Raw genomic sequence first — 9,930 nt, forward strand, 5'->3', positions numbered from 1 at the left:
TAATAATATCAGAGCTAAGTTTAAATAAACCTTTAATGTACTGACTCTAATGAGTAAACTTTGCCAAAAGTGCTATGATTATCATTTTCCGAGCTTTCTATTCTATTCCATTGACCTGTGTGTCTGTTTCTAGGCCAGCACCATACAATTTTATTTTTCCAAAAAAATAAACTACAGAGATTTTTTTATTTAAAAAATGCAATAGCCTAGTATCATGTACTGACAAGAGTTTCATTAACAAAACAATTAATAAGAGAGCATATCTGTTGCAAAAATTAAAGACAGATTTTCATGGCAGGAAGTTAGTGCCAAGTCAGTGACTCCTGAATTCGTCAGAGTATGGCCGGCAGCTCAGGGATGCTACGTTTTCTTTCACTAAAGACACGTTTCTTGGGCAGTTTAACGTCCCCCCCCCTTAGTATTTAATGCTGTCAAAGCTATGATTAATATTTTATTCAGAATTTTTAGGAGAAAATCTTCACAAAATTAACAAAACAGATCTTCAAGTAATTAGGACCACTCAGAGGCACCTGAAAAGAATTCCATGTATGGATTCGTTGATTTTTTCTTTTATTCTTTGAATTAAATTCAGTGAAAGTTTTAAGGCGGGAAAAAAGTCAGTTATCTATTCATTCCGTCATGTTTTAATTAAACAATTTTAGCGATTACATAGAAAAACACATTTTACATGTTGCTGTAAAGCACTTTTCCGGAACTGGTCACAGATTTAAGACATCAGAAGATCATGATAGGCCACCTATCTTCCTGAAACGTGATGGTAAATCTGCCTCTCGATGTCCGAAACCAGAGTACTGGCACCTATTCGGAACAGTTCTGGCGTCAGCCATTCATCTCCCAGCTCTTCCTTCACACGAGAGAGACAAGCAAGGGAATCCTTGGCACTGCGGATGCCTCCTGCTGGTTTAAACCTACCTTGTTTCCAGTTTTCCAAAAGAAATCTCTAATGGCCCACAGCATTACTATAGCTACTGGGAAAGTGGCATTTACCGTTTCTTTTCCAGTAGAGGTCTTAATAAAGTCTGATCCTGCCATCATTGCGATCATACTGGCTTTATAGACATGAGTAAGAGATCCACGTTCTCCTGTAGCTAAGATGGTTTTGAGATGAGCCCCCCACAGGCCTTGCAAAACTGACGAATCTCATCACACAGGGCTTCCCACTGGCCGGTCAGCACCAAGGTCCTATTAATCACCACATCGATTTCCATAACTCCATTTTCCACAGCCAATCTGATCTCTTCCAATCGTGTTTTTAAATGAGTCTGTCCAGGGCGCCTGGGTGGCTCAGTTGGTTGGGCGACTGCCTTCGGCTCAGGTCATGATCCTGGAGTCCCAGGATCGAGTCCCACATCGGGCTCCCTGCTCAGCAGGGAGTCTGCTTCTCGCTCTGACCCTCTTCCCTCTCGTGCTATCTCTCATTCTCTCTCTCAAATAAATAAATAAATAAATAAATGAGTCTGTCCAGCTGGAAAGCCAGTGGGCACGGAAGCCACTGGGATGGTACAGCCTGGGGCCTTCAGTGCTTTAACCGCATCACACAGCTGCATGGTGTAGACATAAACAACAGTGGTCATAAGGCCTTTATCACACATATTTAAACTTTTTAAGAGAGCTTCCCGGATTGGATATTTGGCTTTATAACAGAGCCTTTGAACGTTGGATGATGTGTCATCGTCTGAAAGTGTAGTAAGACCTATAAAGGTAATGGCTTTCAGGAGCCAAGCAGCTTCCCACTCCTTTTTCACTGTTCTGCAAGCCTGGACTTATTCTGCATGCCTCAGAACTGCGGGTTGATTCATTTCTTACTTTTATTCCTAGATTTTTTTTTCTTGATACAACTGTAAATGGCATTGTTTTCTTATTTTCTCTTTGTGGAAGTTTGTCATCACTATACAGAAATGCAACAAGTTGGGACACCTGGTAGCTTAGTCAGTTTAAGCATCTGTCTTTGGCTCAGGTCACAATCCCAGGGTCCTGGCATCGAGAACCTCATTGGGCTCCCTCCTCAGTGGGGTGTCGCCTTCTCCGTCCCCTTCTGCTGCTCACACTGCTTGTGCTGTTTCTCTATCTCTGTCAAATAAATAAATAAAATCTTAAAAAAACGAAATGCACCAGGTCTCTGTATATTGACTTTGTGTCTTGCAGCTTTACTGAATTTATTTATTCTAACAGTTTTTTGGTGGAATCTTTAGGGATTTCTATATATAGTATGTCATTTGCAAATAGTGACAGTTTTCCTATTTGGATTTCATCTTTTCTTTTCTTTCTTTCTTTCTTTCTTTCTTCTTCTTTCTTTTTCCTTCTTTCCTTCTTTCTTTCTTTCTTCTTTCTTTCTTTCTTTCTTTCTTTCTTTCTTTCTTTCTTTCTTTCTTTCTTTCTTTCTTTCTTTCTTTCTCTCTCTCTCTCTTTGTTTCTTTATCTTTCTTTCTTTTTTTTGGTCTAAATGCTTTGACTAGGGCTTTCAATACTATGTTGAATGAAAGTGAGGAGAGTGGAAATCTTTGTCTTGTTCTTGATCTTAGTGGAAAAGTTTTCAGCTTTTCACCCTTGAGTATGATTTTAGCTGTGAGCTTTTCAAATATGGTCTATGTTCCCCATATACCCAGATGGTTTATAGTTTTTATCATACATGCATATCGAATCTTGTCAAGTGCTCTTTCTGCATCTATTGTTACAATCATATGATTTTTATCTTTTATTATTTTAAGATGGTGTATCCTGATGTTTAATGTGCACATGTGCAAACATCCTGGCATCCCTGGAATAAACCCCACTTGATTGTGTTGTGTGATTCTCCCGATGTATTGTTGAATTCAGTTTCCTTATAATTTGTTGAGGATTTTGGCATCTATGTTCTTGAGTGATATTGGCTTTCATTTTCATTTTTTCCCATCCCCCCACCCCCCTCCCCTCTAGAACCCTCAGTTTGTTTTTCAGAGTCCATCATCTCTCATGGTTCGTCTCCCCCTCAGACTTACTCCCCTTCATTCTTCCTCTCCTGCTATCTTATTCCTCTTTTTTTTCTTAACATATATTGCATTATTTGTTTCAGAAGTACAGATCTGTGATTCAACAGTCTTGTACAATTCACAGCGCTCACCGTAGCACATACCCTCCCCAATATCTATCACCCAGCCACCCCATCCCTCCCACCCCCGACCACTCCAGCAACACTGAGTTTGTTTCCTGAGATTAAGAATTCCTCATGTCACTGAGGTCATATGATACATGTCTTTCTCTGATTGACTTATTTCACTCAGCATAACACCCTCCCATTCCATCCACATCATTGCAATTGGCAAGATCTCATTCCTTTTGATGGCTGCATAATATTCCATTGTGTATATATACCACTGCTTCATTATCTATTCATCTCTCAAGGGACATCTTGGCTCTTTCCACAGTTTGGCTATTGTGGACATTGCTGCTATAAACATCAGGGTGAATGTACTCCTTCGGATCCCTACATTTGTATCTTTGGGGTAAATACCCAGTAGTGCAATTGCTGGATCGTAGGGTAGCTCTATTTTCAACTGTTTGAGGAACCTCCATACTGTTTTCCAGGGGGGTTGCACCCGCTTGCATTCCCACCAACAGTGTAGGAGGTTCCCCTTTCTCCACATCCCCGCCAGCATCTGTCGTTTCCTGACTTGTTAATTTTAGCCATTCTGACTGGTGTGAGGTGGTATCTTACTGAGTTTTTGATTTGGATTTCCCTGATGCCGAGCAATGTGGAGCACTTTTTCATGTGCCTGTTGGCCATTTGGATGTCTTCTTTGGAGAAATGTCTGTTCGTGTCTTCTGCCCATTTCATGATTAGATTATTTGTTCTTTGGGGGTTGAGTTGGATAAGTTCTTTATAGATTTTGGATACTAGCCCTTTATCTGAGATGTCATTTGCAAATATTTTCTCCCATCCTGTCGGTTGTCTTTTGGTTTTGTGGACTGTTTCTTTTGCTGTGCAAAAGGTTTTTATCTTGATGAAATCACAAGAGTTCATTTTTGCCCTGGCTTCCCGTGCCTTTGGTGATGTTTCTAGGAAGAATTTCCTGCGGCTGAGGTCAAAGAGGTTGCTACCTGTGTTCTTCTTTAGGATTTGGATGGACTCCTGTCTCACGTTTAGGTCTTTCAACCATTTGGAGTCTATTTTTGTGTGTGGTGTAAGGAAATGGTCCAGTTTCATTCTTCTGCATGTGGCTGTCCAATTTTCCCAACACCATTTGTTGAAGAGACTGTCTTTTTGCCATTGGACATTCTTTCCTGCTTTATCAAAGATAAGTTGACTATAGAGTTGAGGGTCCATTTCTGGGCTCTCGATTCTGTTCCATTGATCTGTGGGTCTGTTTTTGTGCCAGTACCATACTGTCTTGATGATGACAGCTTTGTAATAGAGCTGGAAGTCCGGAATTGTGATGCCTCCAGCTTTGCTTTTCTGTTTCAATATTCCTCTGGCTATTCGGGGTCTCTTCTGGTTCCATACAAATTTTAGGATTATTTGTTCCATTTCTTTGAAAAAAGTGGATGGTATTTTGATGGGGATTGCATTGAATGTGTAGATTGCTCTAGGTAGCATTGACATCTTCACAATGTTGGTTCTCCCAATCCATGAGCATGGAACGTTTTTCCATTTCTTTGTGTCTTCTTCAATTTCTTTCCTGAGTATTTTATAGTTTTCTGAGTACAGATCCTTTGCCTCTTTGGTTAAATTTATTCCTAGGTATCTTATGGTTTTGGGTGCAATTGTGAATGGGATCGACTCCTTGATTTGTCTCTCTTCTGTCTTGTTGTTGGTGTGTAGGAATGCCACTGAATTCTGTGCATTGATTTTATATCCTGCTACTTTACTGAATTCCTGTATGAGTTCTAGCAGTTTTGGGGTGGAGTCTTTTGGGTTTTCCACATACAGTATCATATCATCTGCAAAGAGTGAGAGTTTGACTTCCTCTTTCCGATTTGGATGCCTTTGATTTCTTTTTGTTGTCTGATTGCCGTGGCTAGGACTTCTAATACTATGTTGAATAGCAGTGGTGAAAGTGGACATCACTGCCGCGTTCCTGACCTTAGGGGAAAAGCTCTCAGCCTTTCCCCATTGAGAATGATATTCGCTGTAGGTTTTTCAGAGAAGGCTTTTGTGATATTGAGGTATGTACCCTCTAACCCTATACTCTGAAGAGTTTTGATCAAGAAAGGATGCTGTACTTTGTCAAATGCTTTTTCTGCATCTATTGAATGGATCATATATTTCTTGTCCTTTCTTTTGTTAATGTATTGAATCACGTTGATTGATTTGCGGATGTTGAACCAGCCTTGCAGCCCAGGGATAAATCCCACTTGGTCGTGGTGAATAATCCTTTTAATGTACTGTTGGATCCTATTGGCTAGTATTTTGGTGAGAAATTTTGCATCCATGTTCATCAAGGATATTGGTCTGTAATTCTCCTTTTTGATGCGGTCTTTGTCTGGTTTGGGTCAAGGTAATGGTGGCCTCATAAAATGAGTTTGGAAGTTTTCCTTCCATTTCTATTTTTTGGAACAGTTTCAGGAGAATAGGTATTAGTTCTTCTTGAAATGTCTGATAGAATTCCCCTGGGAAGCCATCTGGCCCTGGGCTTTTGTTTCTTGGGAGATTTTTGATGACTGCTTCAATTTCCTTAGTGGTTATAGGTCTGTTCAGGTTTTCTATTTCTTCCTGGTTCAATTTTGGTAGTTGATACATCTCTAGGAATGCACCCATTTCTTCCAGGTTATCTAATTTGCTGGCATAGAGTTGCTCATCATATGTTCTTATAATTGTTTCTATTTCTTTGGTGTTGGTTGTGATCTCTCCTCTTTCATTCATGATTTTGTTGATTTGGGTCATTTCTCTTTTCTTTTTGATAATCCGGCCAGGAGTCTATCAATCTTGTTAATTCTTTCAAAGAACCAGCTCCTAGTATCGTTGATCTGTTCTACTGTTCTTTTGGTTTCTAGTTCATTGATTTCTGCTCTGATCTTTATGATTTCTCTTCTCCTGCTGGGTTTAGGCTTTATTTGCTGTTCTTTCTCCAGCTCCTTTAGGTGTAGGGTTAGGTTGTGTATTTGAGACCTTTCTTGTTTCTTGAGAAAGGCTTGTATTGCTATATACTTTCCTCTCAGGACTGCCTTTGATGTGACCCAAAGATTTTGAACAGTTGTGTTTTCATTTTCATTGGTTTCCATGAATTTTTTTAATTCTTCTTTAATTTCCTGGTTGACCCATTCATTCTTTAGTAGGATGCTCTTTAGCCTCCATGTATTTGAGTTCTTTCCGACTTTCCTCTTGTGATTGAGTTCTAGTTTCAAAGCATTGTGGTCTGAAGATATGCAGGGAATGATCCCAATCTTTTGGTACCGATTGAGACCTGATTTGTGACCTAGGATGTGATCAATTCTGGAGAATGTTCCATGGGCACTAGAGAAGAATGTGTATTCCGTTGCTTTGGGATGGAATGTTTTGAATATGTCTGTGAAGTCCATTTGGTCCAGTGTGTCATTTAAAGTCTTTATTTCCTTGTTCATCTTTTGCTTAGAGGATCTGTCCATTTCAGTCAGGGGGGTGTTAAAGTCCCCCACTATTATTGTATTGTTGTCAGTGTGTTTCTTTGCTTTTGTTATTAAATGCCTTATATAATTGGCTGCTCCCATGTTCGGGGCATAGATATTTACAATTGTTAGATCTTCTTGTTGGATAGACCCTTTAAGTAGGATATAGTGTCCTTCCTCATCTCTTATTACAGTCTTTGTTTTAAAATCTAGTTTGTCTGATATAAGGATTGCCACCCCAGCTTTCTTTTGATGTCCGTTAGCATGGTAAATGGTTTTCCAACCCCTCACTTTCAATCTGGGGGTGTCTTTGCGTCTAAAATGAGTCTCTTGCAGACAGCATATGGATGGGTCTTGTTTTTTAATCCAATCTGATAGCCTGTGTCTTTTGATTGGGGCATTGAGCCCATTTACATTCAGGGTAACTATTGAAAGGTATGAATTTAGTGTCATTGTATTGCCTGTAAAGTGACTGTTAGCTTTATTTGTCTGTGTTCCTTTCTGATCTTTGCTGCTTTTAGGCTCTCTCTTTGCTTAGAGGACCCTTTTCAATATTTCTTTTTTTTTTAAAGATTTTATTTATTTATTTGAGAGAGAGAGAGTGACAGATAGAGAGCACGAGAGGGAAGAGGGTCAGAGGGAGAAGCAGACTCCCCGCTGAGCAGGGAGTCCGATGCGGGACTCGATCCCGGGACTCCAAGATCATGACCTGAGCCGAAGCAGTCTCTTAACCAACTGAGCCACCCAGGCGCCCCCCCTTTCAATATGTCTTGGAGGGCTGGTTTCATATTTGCAAATTCCTTTAGTTTTTGTTTGTTCTGGAATCTTTTTATCTCTCCTTCTATTTTCAATGACAGCCTAGCTGGATATAGTATTCTTGGCTGCATATTTTTCTCTTTTAGTGCTCTGACGATATCTTGCCTGTCCTTTCTCGCCTGCCAGGTCTCTGTGGATAGGTCTGTTGCCAATCTAATGTTTCTACAATTGTAGGTAACATATCTCTTCTCCCGAGCTGCTTTCAGGATTTTCTCTTTGTCTCTGAGACTCGTAAGTTTTACTATTAGATGTCGGGGTGTTGACCTATTTTTATTGATTTTGAGAGGGGTTCTCTGTGCCTCCTGGATTTTGATGCCTGTTTCCTTCCTCACATTAGAGAAGTTCTCTGCTATTATTTGCTCCAATATACCTTCTGCCCCTCTTTCTCTCTCTTCTTCTTCTGGGATCCCAATTATTCTAATGTTGTTTTGTCTTATCGAATCATTTATCTCTCGAATTCTGCCCTCGTGCTCCTGTAGTTCTTTCTCTCTCTTTTTCTCAGCCTCTTCATTTTCCATCATTTTGTCTTCTATATCACTGATTCTCTCTTCTGTCTCATTTATCCTAGCAGTTAGTGCCCCCATTTTTGATTGCACCTCATCAATAGCCTTTTTGATTTCGACTTGGTTAGGTTTTAGTTCTTTTATTTCTCCAGAAAGGGTTTCTCTAATAACTTCCACGCTTTTTTCAAGCCCAGCTAGTATCTTTAAAGTCATGATTCTGAACTCTAGGTCTGACATTGTACTAATGTCCGTATTGAGTAGGTCCCTGGCTGACGGTACTACCTCTTGTTCTTTTTGCTGAGGTGATTTCTTTCGTCTTGTCATTTTGTCCAGAGGAGAATAGATGAATGAGAGAACAAAATGCTAACAGGTTTACAACGTCCCCAGCAAATATACTGTATACAAATCAGAAAAGACCTGAAACCAGGGGAAAAGAAAGGGAAAGAAAGAAAAAAGAAAGAAAAAAAAAGATAACAACAAAAACAGGACAATACAAAAAAAGCAGAATATGATCAAATATGATCAGGCTAGTGCATAGATTAGTGCCACATACTAGATTTTGTGCGTATTTTGGTCTGTTCAAAAAAGTGCCTCCTAAAATTTTAAATGAAGAAAGACATATATGTACAAAATAAGGGTTGATACAATGAAGGGATAGAAGATGACTGTAAAGATGAAAATTATAAAAGATTTTATAAAAGGACTTGATAAGATAAGAAGATGTTTGAAAAAAGAAAGAAGATTTAAGAAAAAAAAAAAGGAAAAAGGGAGAGAATGTGATCAGGCAGGAGACTAGAACAAAGCCATACACTAGTGATTTAGGGTATATTTTGATCTGTTAGAAGAAACTGTATCTCAAAATTTTAAAGAGAGAACAACCTATATATATATGCCAAAAATAAGGGTAACTACCATGAAGGGATAAAATATGACTCTAAAAATGAAAAATAATTTTTTTTAAAAAGGGTTTGATAAGATGTTGGTTGAAAAAGGGAAAAAAGAATAATAAAAAAAAAACAGTTAACAAAAATTAACTTTGATGAATTAATGAATCATGGTAAAAAAAAGCCATGAATTCTATGTGCAGTATTCCCCTAGCGCTGGAGTTCTCCCATTTTCCTTGATTGGTAAACTTGGTCTTGGCTTGCTGGCTGTTCGTGTTGATCTTCTGGGGAGGGGCCTGTTGCTGTGGTTTCCAAAAGTCTTTGCCGGAGGCTGAATTGCCCCGAAGCCCCGCCCTTGTCGGTCCGGGCTAAGCAAGCTGCTCGGGTTTGATCTCAGGAGCTTTTGTTCCCTGCAAGCTCTTGGTACAGCTTTGGAGGACCAGGGCAGAAATGCTGGCCTCCCAATCTCCACCCGGAGGAGCTGAGAACTCGGGGCCCCGCTCCTCAGTGTGCCCCCAGAGAAAAGCAGTCACTTCCGTGTCCCCGGTCTCCAGCCGCACTCCGTGCTCACCCGACCTGTGACCGAGTGTTGCTATCTCTGGCATCTGACCCCGTGTGGAGTCTCCAAACCCAGCAGATCCCTGTGGTGCGCTCCCGCACCGCTCCTCCCAGGGTAGGATGGGGAGTCTCCCTGGCTCTGCCGCTTGTTGGGTCCCTGCTGCAGGAGCAGTGGCCCGACTGGGCCGCTGATCACAGTTTATGGCAACCCCGAGCTGAGAGCCCGCGCCTCGGCTCCGTCTCTGCAGCCGGCTTCCCCGCTCAGATACCTGGGAGCTCTGCCACACTCAGGCACCCCCTGTCTTTCTGTGACCCCAAGGGTCCTGAGACCACACTGTCCCGGTAGGAATCCACTCCCTGCTTAGCCACTACAGCGACGTCCCTCAGCCGAGCCAACTTCTAAAAGGTCCGATTTTGTGCTCCGCGGCTCTATCACTTGCCAGAAGCGGCCGGCGGAGGCCCCTCCCCCGCCGTCTATCCTCCCGAATATCGCCTCGGATTCACTTCTCCGCACGTCCTACCTTCCAGTAAGTGGTCGCTTCTCTGTTCAGAGAGTTGTTGCTACTCTCCTCTTTGATCTCCTGTTG

General features: G+C 41.1%; 1 pseudogene; it reads right to left on the minus strand.

Moving 5' to 3' along the window:
* Positions 1–727: 727 nt before the first annotated feature.
* Positions 728–1,820, minus strand: LOC148162895 (deoxyribose-phosphate aldolase-like; annotated as a pseudogene).
* Between the last annotated feature and the right edge of the window lie 8,110 nt (positions 1,821–9,930).

Source organism: Eumetopias jubatus, unplaced genomic scaffold, assembly GCF_037043125.1.
Source record: "Eumetopias jubatus isolate StellerSeaLion01/CBP00866 unplaced genomic scaffold, mEumJub1_p1.0 scaffold_12, whole genome shotgun sequence".
In the NCBI taxonomy this organism is placed as follows: domain Eukaryota; kingdom Metazoa; phylum Chordata; class Mammalia; order Carnivora; family Otariidae; genus Eumetopias; species Eumetopias jubatus.